This window comes from Dermochelys coriacea, chromosome 8 (assembly GCF_009764565.3).
Source record: "Dermochelys coriacea isolate rDerCor1 chromosome 8, rDerCor1.pri.v4, whole genome shotgun sequence".
In the NCBI taxonomy this organism is placed as follows: domain Eukaryota; kingdom Metazoa; phylum Chordata; order Testudines; family Dermochelyidae; genus Dermochelys; species Dermochelys coriacea.
Window position 1 is genome coordinate 60665013 of NC_050075.1, and position 11354 is coordinate 60676366.

The 11354-nt window shown below is 37.6% G+C and overlaps 1 long non-coding RNA gene across 1 annotated transcript; it reads right to left on the reverse strand.

The window, feature by feature from the left end:
• Window positions 1-470: 470 nt before the first annotated feature.
• LOC122461271 lies at window positions 471-11035 on the reverse strand. The gene is made up of 3 exons (XR_006283152.1): window positions 10893-11035; window positions 7400-7519; window positions 471-1714 (listed from the first exon to the last, which is right to left on the reverse strand). It is a non-coding gene; the product is annotated as an uncharacterized LOC122461271 (long non-coding RNA).
• Window positions 11036-11354: the final 319 nt, after the last annotated feature.

The following is an 11354-nucleotide window of genomic DNA, read 5'->3' on the forward strand; positions in this document are numbered from 1 at the left end:
ACTAGTTTGCTCTGTGGCCTGCTGCAAGTCTCTTAGCTTTGAGTATCAGTTTACCCTCTAATAGAATGTTATAATAATGCTCACCTACCGCACAAGGATGTGAGGGTTGTACAATTTAATGTATTATTCTTTGTTAAGATAAAGTCCCCATTTACCAGGCACTGTACAGACAGATAGGAAGACCCAATCCCAGCCCAAAAGAGCTGATCATCTAATTAATTAATGTGCATAATGTGATTTGAGATCTTCAAATAAAGGTCTGCTATATAATCTAACACAAAGTACTATTTTATGAAAAATTCTGCAAACTCTGAATTTGAATTCATGGAATTTGATTAAAAGAAAATCACCATCCCTTCCTCTGTAAGCTGACAGGCTAGTACTGTGCATCATTTTAGAATAAACTTTATTTCAGTCTCTGTACCTAGTAACAATTTTACTAAAACTCTCAGAACTTTAGCTGTAGTTTCCAGTATTCCAGAACTTTTGAGCTTCCTGGCTCTGCCCCTGCCATTGTGTTGTAAAGAACAGCAAGGTAAATGCAATCCACATTGGAAGCTGGATGTTCTGTTAGAGTGGAAGGAAATCTGCCAAGTGAAGTAGGTTGCTTTACAAATCAAAACCAACCAACCAAGCCTTCCAAACTAATACTACAAGGAAGCTGAGAATTAATTTAATTAGAGATTTGCTAACATTCAAGGAGGGAGACACTTTGTAGTGCTCAGATCAATGCTTCTGAATAACCAAAGAAGAGACATTCACAAGTACAGTCACTGTGCAGTTATTTAATTTAGATATTTGTTTTATGATCACCATTTTTCTTTATAGTTTTTTTTCCAGTGGCCCAATATTTTCAGTACTATTCTGTGCCTAACAACCAAAAGCAAGTATATAATTCACTAGAAGGGGTGGGGAATTGCATTTGACAGCTGGATATCATTGAACCCTTCAGTTTTATATATGCAAACAAGATTATATTAAGAAGAAGTTAACGCATCAGGCATTAATGTTTAAGGGGAGAAAGGCATCTTCATTTTTTTCCATGATCAAATGAATAATGTGAAATGTTTTAAGGACTGACAAGTATATCATTAGGCTGCTACAATATCACAATAAATAGAATACAGCTAGTGAAAGAAAGTACACATTCTCTATAATACAATAGTCACGTGGTCTATTCTGTCTGTCAGTGAACAAACAGAGACATTATTCATATAAACAGGATTTTTGCTAGGAAAGTTTGAAGATTGAATATATCCCTTAATGAGGAGACTGGCCCTACAAAACTCACTGACACGTGTAATCCTTATTCATGTGAGTAGTTTCATTGAAGTCAGTGGACAACACACGTATATAAGGTTTAGTTATAGAACATTTGCATGTTAGGATATAAAATTGGGATTAATCAATCATAGAATCATTTGTGTCACTTCAAACAACCTTGAGCTGGGGCAATTACGAAGCACATGATGCTGATTGCTGTTGGCAAACATAGTCCAGGTGCTTTTGGCAAACTCATATTTTGTGTCTGATCATTCTTTAATTGTATCACAAATGAATAATCTTGTGCACCTAAGCAGAAGGAATGCTGAAGACATATTTCCTGTAAGTGACACAGGAAACAGCTGTGTGACACTCATACCAGTGATGGTTTTATCCTGTGCAATCATTTTGGTTTTGCCCAGGGAGGGATTTCAGTGGAATAGATGAATACCTAAAGTGTTGAGATGAAGGATAAATCAGTTCCTTGGCTGCTATGAGCTACTGGGCTGAAATTCAAACTTTTTCTCATGTGTATACGGTACTATGAAACCAAGAAGCTGACAGGCCATGGCACTGAGCCACCAGCAAATTTAAACCTTGCCATACCCAAGAGAAACAGGCATAGCAGCAAACCAGAGGATAGCAGGAGCTTTTATTAAGCCCAGATTCTGACCCAAATGTGAACCCATGGAAGAATCAAAATGAGGTGTAAACCCTCCACCTTGCTCCCTGCATGGGCTACCTGGACTTCAAGTCTGGGTGAGCAAGACTAATGGATGCTGCCCACCTGCTTACTTCCCTCCCTGCAAAAGTAGAAGTGAGTGGGTGGGAGGAACTGGGGAAATGGGTGGAGCCCTTGACCAGTTTAGGTGAGCTGAAGTGGGGTGATGGGTGCATTAATTTTCTGCTTCTCTAAGCCAGCAGCAATTTACTCATGCCTTTGAATAAGAGGGGAGCAGGGAGAAGATTGTGGATCCTTGGCATCAGTTCTTTTCATAGCATGTGGTTGGGGCAGCAAAGCAGCATGCCACCCCTTGCTATGAGGCTAGGTTCTTAGGAAACACTCTGTCCCTTATTGTACTTTATTTTTTGCTCAGGCTTGAGAATCAGAAACAGAAGAGAGGAGCTGGAATTCCTTTAAGCACTCTTTTTTATCACAGCTATTTTAGATGTAATTTACACATCTGTGACTTAATGGGGAAAAAAACTGTAAGAGCAAAAGAAAAATGAAATATTTCATTCAAGTGCATGTTTTGTACAGTACATTTATCTTTTCCATTTTAATTGTATCATCCATCTAGTAGGGCACGCATCTTATTTTACTTTGTTACACCCTCACAAACTGCAGTGTTTTCAGAAAGTACTTTATAACCTTATCCTGTACCAGTAGTTATTTGAAGGTGTTGATTTCTTAATTATTTAGGAAATGAGTTGCCTGAGAAGATGGATGCTTAATGAGGGTTATATTGGTGAGTGCTTTCATACTGGGACATTCAAAGAATTTTCCCAAGGTGCCTACAATAAGGGATGCATTTGGTTTAATTTGTAAGCGTACGTCTCACTGGGAATAGTCTATCCTATACAGGGTCAGATTCTGTTGTCCACTGCACGGGTATATAAGAGAAGGGATTCATGTAAGGAACTTTCCTCTCACTAATGCTCACATAAATATTTTCTAGAAAGAATGGTTATGCTAATTATTATTAGTAATAGTATATTACAAATTCTGCCACTCTTACTCAGTCAGAGTTGTATCTTTCTTTGTAAGTAGTCCCACTGAACCTGGCCCTTACTTTCTTCCTTACTTTGGCCCACTTCATTGCTTTGAGTCTGTGTTTGCCTGCCTGCAGGGATAAGTTGAAGGAGTTGCCTTATTTCATAAAGTACAATCTCTGTGGTTTAAAACCACTACTTTTGTGTGTATTGCAGCCTGTAATCATATGCACATAGCAAGGCCAGCCATTGACTTCTCTCTCTGTTGGATATAGTTTTCAGCCAGATCCATGTCCAAAAAGTCATATGTATAGGTCCTGTATTTAAGAACCCCTCGGTACAGCAGTGAGGATTGTGAAAGTAACTGTTATGGTAGTTATTTTGTTTGATGCAAACTTCTTTTTTGTAGTTTTTCATGGCTCTTTAATTTGCATGTTACACCATCACTTTCCTCACCTGCAATTAAAAGAAGAGAATGTCTTCCTTAGGATTGTGTGTTTTATCTGGGTGCATACCTGCAGCTGAGCATTCTTATTAACTCCGGGTGTTTCACATGAGGAAGTACAAACTGGTAACTTAAAATTGGAAAACTGAGCTCCTAATTTATGCTCTAAGACAAAAATTTTGACAGGAGAAAACTGAGTTTTGTCTTTTTATTATCTGAAGAAGTAACCACTGTACAAATAACTCAGTGATTTTCCGGCTTAAACTTGTCTTCTAATGCATATCACATGGGGCTTAAACATATCCTCTATAGGTAGAATCCCAATGGAAATGTGAGACCCTAGTCTTGCTCTGCATCCATATAGGACTCAAGGGGGCAACAGAAGTGCAGAGGGTTAGCTACATTGCTCATATAAACCCAGCTAAACCTAATCTCTCTACAGGATATGGAATCTGTTGCTCCATCCCACCTGCTGAGAGGATCCTGATCACAGAGATGTTGGCTAGTACAGCAGGGATGGGGTGAGTTCTTTCAAACTGAGTGACAGCTAGGAAGACTGAATGGGTCAGTGCTTCACAAAGACAGTAGTCCAAACTAACAGCTTCAAAATGTTAGCTGGTGGAAAGGACAGACCCATCTGTGTGATAGGAAGTAGGGAAGAAGAGGAGACAATCCTTTCCCTGTTCTGTAATTCACCTATCACCCTCAGGTACAATTAATTTTAATTTGTTCTTCATTCATCCCTTGAAGGAACTCCAGATTCTGGCCCCACAAGTAGCTCTGTGCCCTGCTGCAAAATCAGGAGTATAGTCTAAGTATTTCCTTTACCTACTATTTACAGGCTCTAACTCCATTTCTCTTGTTGCAGCCTGACTTAAATAAGGAGTTCAGTCTCTCAGCCAACTTTATCTATATTCTCCCATGTCCTCCTTTTGTAAAACTCTTGCTGCTCTTAACTGTCACTGAATATTGGTTGCCATTCCCCTTTCTCTGCTTCTAGTGCAAATTTTCTTTTATCCATAAATCTTTAATCAGCCCCTTACAAATCCACATTGGGACAGTTCTTATTTCTTGAATTTTTTTTAATTTATCCCCACCCCCTTCCCCACCCCAAGGAACTTTAGGTTGGTAATGAAGGCTTTACAAAAGGCAACAGTGCAGGAATTTCCACAGAAATAGAGCTATGGCCTATTCAGTATGGGCCACATTATGACTCTGGTCCCCTCTAGCACAGGGTAATAAGGAGCTCCCTTACTCTGGTACATGAACTATTTGTGTCACAGGTAGTAGTATGGGGGAGAGAACACAACTGTTACTTGATCGCTACTTGCATTGGATAGGCAAACATAGGGAATGGGCAGATTCTTGATCCATTCCCCCTCTTCCAAAGCACCAGCAACTGCAGCCAAGGCAGTATATAGCAGAATATAAACTGTAACAGGTAAAGAGCTAGCACAGCTTACTTCTGCCCTGGAGCTAAGGGGAAGCAGGGACTGAATTGTGACACTCAGAGACACAGTGTCAGATCTTGCTCCCCTTACTTGTGGGAATAGTCCCACTGAGTAAGGTAAGCAGGATTTCAGCCAAGTTTTTGAAGTTTGCATTTAGCTAATAAAACATTCCCCTCCATAATCTCGAATTAATTAATTAATTTCCCACTGGAAACAAAACAGTGCACTGCATGACAATGTACCAAGGATCCCACTTGTCTGAATACTGTGAATAAGAATCTGTTCAGACACGTACATTTCCACAGGTCAAAAGAAATGCATTAAGAGCTGCAGCCTTGAGAATTCACATTAGAAAGAGTAACTATTGGACGTCATCATTTCAATAAGACATCATGTGGCCTTTAACGCTTTTAAGATCTCTTGAATCCTTATGCTAACCCTGAATCACAGTTTCTTCTGCAAGAATCTTTATTTGCAGTTAACACAAAAGATTAGCATGTTGAGTTTTAAAAAGTAGATACACAGCTGGCATAACTATAATATTTTAAAAATAAAATGACACTCAGGACTTATCTTCATGGTGCACATCTACCCTCTTCTTTCCTGTATGCATTGTTTTGTGAAGAAAAAAGTTATTTCGGCTTTCACTAAAATTTAGCAGTCCAGACCTGGAGTTCCTCTTTCCATGTATAATGGCGAAGACTCAAGTTCCATAAGTCACACAGTGAAATAGATGACAGGGCCAAAATATTGCTCAATGATATAAAGTTCTATGTCTGGATTTTCACTTTCATCAATAAAAAGAAAATAGCTAAATATTTAGTCCAAAATTTTGAGCCTAGTTTTAACTGAGCTTCTATTATTGCACATAAAATTTTGCAGGCACAGGTAACTGGAGGCACAAAGATGCACCTGCAATTTTTTGTGCCCATGAACAATGTGAAAAGAGATGTAAGTATTGGTGAATGCACATCATAGACATCTAAAGTACCTAAATTCTGAGTCTAAAGCTCTTCCTGCTTTTGGGAAATTCTGCCTTCTGAATGGCCAGTAACTTATCCTGGCTATACACCATGGGTCGATCTGTTGCAATATCTTAGCTGCATGTAATGGTCTGACCTATTTTTGCGCACTGAAAAAATATCACAAAATATGTGTTCACAGCCCCACAAACAGCTGTTGGGTCAAATTAAACAAAGAATTAATCAGTTCAGTTTTGTAATTAGTACCAAAAGAATAAGTATGCTTTCTTTCAGGGTGCTCTTACTTTCTCTTCTAACTCTAACTCTAGTTGTGCAATTACTATTTAGAAAACAAACATACACATACTGTAATGTAATTTCAGTCTAATCTTAAAAATGTAATCATCTTAAAAAAGAATGGTATTTAGGCTATGCACATCTGCTGCCTCGTTACCCCTTGTGCTGCTGGGACTTAGCTTGGCATTCCCAGAAAAAGAAGAAAGAAGTGATTATGAAACTACTCTTTGCCTGCATCTCTCAGCAATGTCTCCAAGCAGCACTTCACATGAGGTTCAGTATTCTCCACCTACACTTCTTGATAAACCAACTGAATCAAAACAATAATTACACTCTATTCCCAGTGTAAAAAGTAAAATGAAACAAATGAGAGAGGCTTTCTCTGGGGGAGAAGGACAGGAAATGGATGTGGAAAGGGTGCAGGTGGATGAACTAAGCATTCACGTGATGTTGTCAAATGGACAACAGAAGTTTGGAGTAGGAAATAGGCAACCTGAAATAATAAACAAGAGGCATTTTGTGATGTTTGATAGTAATAACCAAGGTCCAGATATTGGTAAACTTATGTTTGATAATCACTTATGTGAGTGGTCTGGTTGACTTGAGACCACATGTTTAATGTCTACCAGTGTGAATAAGGGGGTCAAAATCTGGCCAAAAGAAGTTTTATTTGATTTCAGTGTTTTTGGTTTTTTTGTTTTTGTTATGGAATGAGCACAGGCCTGGGAAAATAATATCTATTAAATCATAATCATGGCTGTTGAACTGGTTCATTGTGCAGTTTTATGGTAAAATTTTCAAAATTGGTTGCCAAATATTAGGCACATAAGTCAATTTTAGGGAATGAGATAAGAGTGATTTTCAGAGATGCTGTGCACCCACAGCCCCCCTAATTGTCCATTTTTAACTGAGTCCACTGTAAATATTAATTCCATAAAGCACTGTACAGTTGCTGTCATTCAAAGATTTTAAATACATATGCACACACACAAGTAGTTCCAATCAGTAATTAACAACAAAGCAAACTATAGGAGATGCTGAATGCCCATAGTTTCCACTGATTTTCACTGGAGTTGTGATGGGTGCTTCACACTGCCCAGGATTTAGCCCATTACTAATAATATACTCTTAGATAATTAATAATACTTGCCAAGTGTTCTATACCTGATTAATCTTCACAACACCTCTACAGCACAGGTAAATGTTATCCTAATTTCATATAAAAGGATATTTACACAAAGTGGATTAGGCAGGCCATAATTTCCTACCTGGTTTCTTGAAGTTAGACATCAACAGCAAATCTATATTGAGGCACCCAAGAAGAGGAGGCCTGATTTTCAGAGTTGCTGGCTTTAGCACTTCTGCCACTCAGGTGTTCATCACTTTTTCTAAAGCAGTGCGGAACACCGTTTAATAATCAATCTATCAATCAATCAATCATTTATTATGTATTATTATTATTATATATTTGATTCAAATCCTGCAAACCTTAGTCTAGCTTTAATAGGACTTGCCTGAGTAAGGACTGCACAGTCTGGCCTATAACATTAAATAACTTGACTTTGTTTTAATGTCATATGAAAACACAGTCACTTGATAGCAGCAGTAAAAATACTGATAATCAGATATGAACACACGATTAAGAAAACACAGGAGGCATGGTGACAGCCACAGCATAACACACTTAATTTGCTAAATTAGTTAGTCTGATTTACATTTTTAAAATATAATTAACTGTATAGAATTAAAAACCATAAGAACTTAATGACCAAAGGTAAAAGCCAAGGAAAACTACAGCACTCAGTAAGGCTCACCTGCTGCAGCCAAAGCATTAAATGTATAGAAAATGGATCATTTTATTATAGAAATTATCTATAAAGAGTTGCCATAGTTTCTGAAGTGGCTTTATGTTCTCTTTAGCTTTTCTAGTGAGACATATCAGTACATTTCCAATTTACATTACCTTGAGCTGTTTGCGCCGGGGAAGGGGAAAATACAGGGATTTATATTGGTGTAATCCTTAAAAAGGCATAGATTAGTTCATGATTAAGTATGAATCCATGTCAAACATTATTCATGCACACACATTCTGTCAAAAATTTGTGCCAGGGAATTCAGACTGAAGACAGATGGAATACTGTCTTTAAATCACCTTATTGTACTTTAAACATTACTTCAATAAATTATAGAAAGAAATATCAACTATGGTTCAGAGGAGCCCTGGTCAAGGACACATAACCTACAATCTGAGTGCACAGAATGAGTTAATAATGGAGTTTCAATATTAACCAACGTTCCTGAATTTTAATTTATTTTAAATATTATTATTTATTTTTAGTTTATAGCCAGCAATATTGGGTTATATCCTTTGGCCCAATCTGCTCCTTTTGCATCACTGAAATGCTACAAATAAATGCAAACTGACTTAACTTGTATGGATATGAAACTAGCATAGTTGGACCCTAAACCACCATCTTCCTGGCAGAGGATAAATTAGGGCAAGGGGCAGGGGGTAAATGGGTCCAGAGCACCCTGCTCTCTGACAGTACCTAGCTAGTGGATATTCCTTTAGGAGTGGACACCAGCAGGTCGGAGTTTACAGCAGCCCCAAACTGCTGTTAGTAAGATTAGGTAGGTTAAACTTAGTATCCCGGTCAAATTCCAAATCAAGTAAGTACATTCTGTCAACCTAAATTCCCCCTGCAGTTTCAATTGGGTAAAACATCCTTCATATCCTATCATCCTGTAGCGTTTTGCTGTTTATGGTGCAGAGCAGAACAGTTACTCAAGATAGCTGCATTTCACTGGTGAGCTAAAAAACATGTATATTTATAAGGGAGAGATGCCCTTTATAGAAAAATGCAACATTTAAATTTTCATGAAATGCATTGAGTGTGTTCAAAAATAGTATGGAAAACTGCTATCGCTATTATACATATATCCTTAAAAAGAGTATTTCAATTAAAAATTAAATAATTCCTCATCTGTCAAATTTCAGCCCTGAGAGAATTTTTATGAGTATGTTAGGGGGTTGTAATATAGGAATGATGACAGACCCTTAGCTATAATGATGCTAGCGGGTGCCCTATAATCTGTTATTTCTATGACTGTTCCAAGTCACATGAGTAACTTCAAAAGCCTTCTTCATCTGCTTTAATACAATCGACATGTGGTCGAATTAAATTCATTTAATCTATGCCCCAGAGGTAATAAAATTAATGAACATACTCACATACATTTAATATGCACCTGGCACTGATGGTTACCTTGAACAAGCAGCCACATGACACAGTCTACTCTCTCTGAGTCATGCAAGCTACTTTTTCTAGTACCATTAAAGAAAATTATCAGTCTAAATAAGACAAACAGAATACTTGGTACTATTAGAATTTTTTTCTTGAAAAGAATGCAGTATTTTACAGGTGGATCTTACTTATAGACCTTCAAGTTAATTTTACCATCTGCTTTCAGATGGTCTGTACAATTTAATCTCCCTTTTGATTATGCCCTAAATAGGGCTGGAAGATATAAAATTGAAATAAATCTATCTCAAAATTCTAAGTGGAGCAAGCAGATTATCAGGAACAAAATGAACCATTTTTTGCTGAGATGTGGATAGTGAATACCAGTGATTCATTTCAAATTTCAGTCAAAGTGATGACCTGTTTTTCATCTCCCATTCACTTCTCATGGGTTTAAAAGCAGTTCTCTGAAATTGTCAGTGACCATTTAAAATAAGCAACTTATAAGTAAATGCCTTGTCAGTTTATATTAGAATTAGTAGGATGATTAAAAAGCAGACTAATTGTTTGTCTCTTATATTTTGATGTAACTATTATTTAGCAGTCATTAATGGGAATATTTAATGAGTCTATAAAGCATCATATATTCAAATTAGGTTCTATTACCAAAGGCTAGACTTGCTTTACAATGGTTATCCAGCACATTCTTGGAAGTTGGAGTAACGTAATAAATGTTTTTATAGGATAAAGACTGGTATTGATTAAAGGAACTGTCATACAAACACACAGTTTATGTATATTGTTTTCTGGCTTTTAATCCAGATTTATCAATCATTATTAACACCTACTCCTTATGACCCAAATAAGAAAACACACTGCCAGACACTTGAACAATGAACTGTCATTGCCAATATTAAAGTCACATCACTCACAATGTCTGCAAAGTGGATGAAAAGGTCAATGTATTTATTATGGGCTCCTTATTTTCCTGGAGAGGTACCTTTCAAATTCAATTATCAAAACAGTCTCATTCTGATCCCTTTACACTGCTATACAGAATTACCCAACAGATTCGTTCAATAAATCTGCACCCAATCTGTAGTTTAAATCTTTAAAGTGTAACCAGCTGGCACCTCCAGAATGAACTCATTTGAGCATCAAATTCTCAAATGTTTGGATATTTGGAACTTTTCTTACACTTCCAATTTCCAGGTAGTTACTCAGTCAACTGAAAGCAATGGAAATTTCACAAAAAGCCTGTTCTTGAGGGTTTCCATCCTGCTTCTGAAGACTCAGTAGACATGGGCATGGCTCAGATGAGCGTCCCAATGCTTGATTACTTTTTTAAATCTAAATTATACTATATATCCCTGTGAGGTTTGCCCATCATTATTGTTGCCCATTCTATGCTATTACAAGAAAGGATTCATTTTATTTAGTTCTTTTGTTGCACGTCAATACTTGAAATCAAAATGTGTACAGTGTACATTCACATCAAATCTCCAGACAATGCACTTACCACTTCCTTCTGTTATCCATCTCTTTTCACTGGGATGGGGGTTCAGTCGGCCAGCTGGGGAATACAGCTCTGGAATACAGCTCTGGAATCCTTAAGGGCAGGAGGAGGGACCCCTCTCCCTCTGCATTCCTATTATCCTCATGGAGCTGGGTGAGGAGAGATGGAGTGGGAGGGAGTGTGTCTTGTTACCTGTAGCTGGTGCTGGATTACCTGTGCTAAGTCTCTTGGCATGCTTTGATTAGTCACTGATCACCTGATGGGGTCAGGAGGAATTTTTCTCACACTTCAAATTGGCATGAAAATCTTTTCCAATACATGTGGGAATTATTCAAGTGGCATTTTGGCATATTATATTTATTACAACTTTTTGGGGTAGGCATCCAGTATAGAATTGCTGTGGTAACAGGATCCTGCCTACAGTCACCAAACAGTAGTATAGGAGAGGAAAGCCTTTGTTAAGGA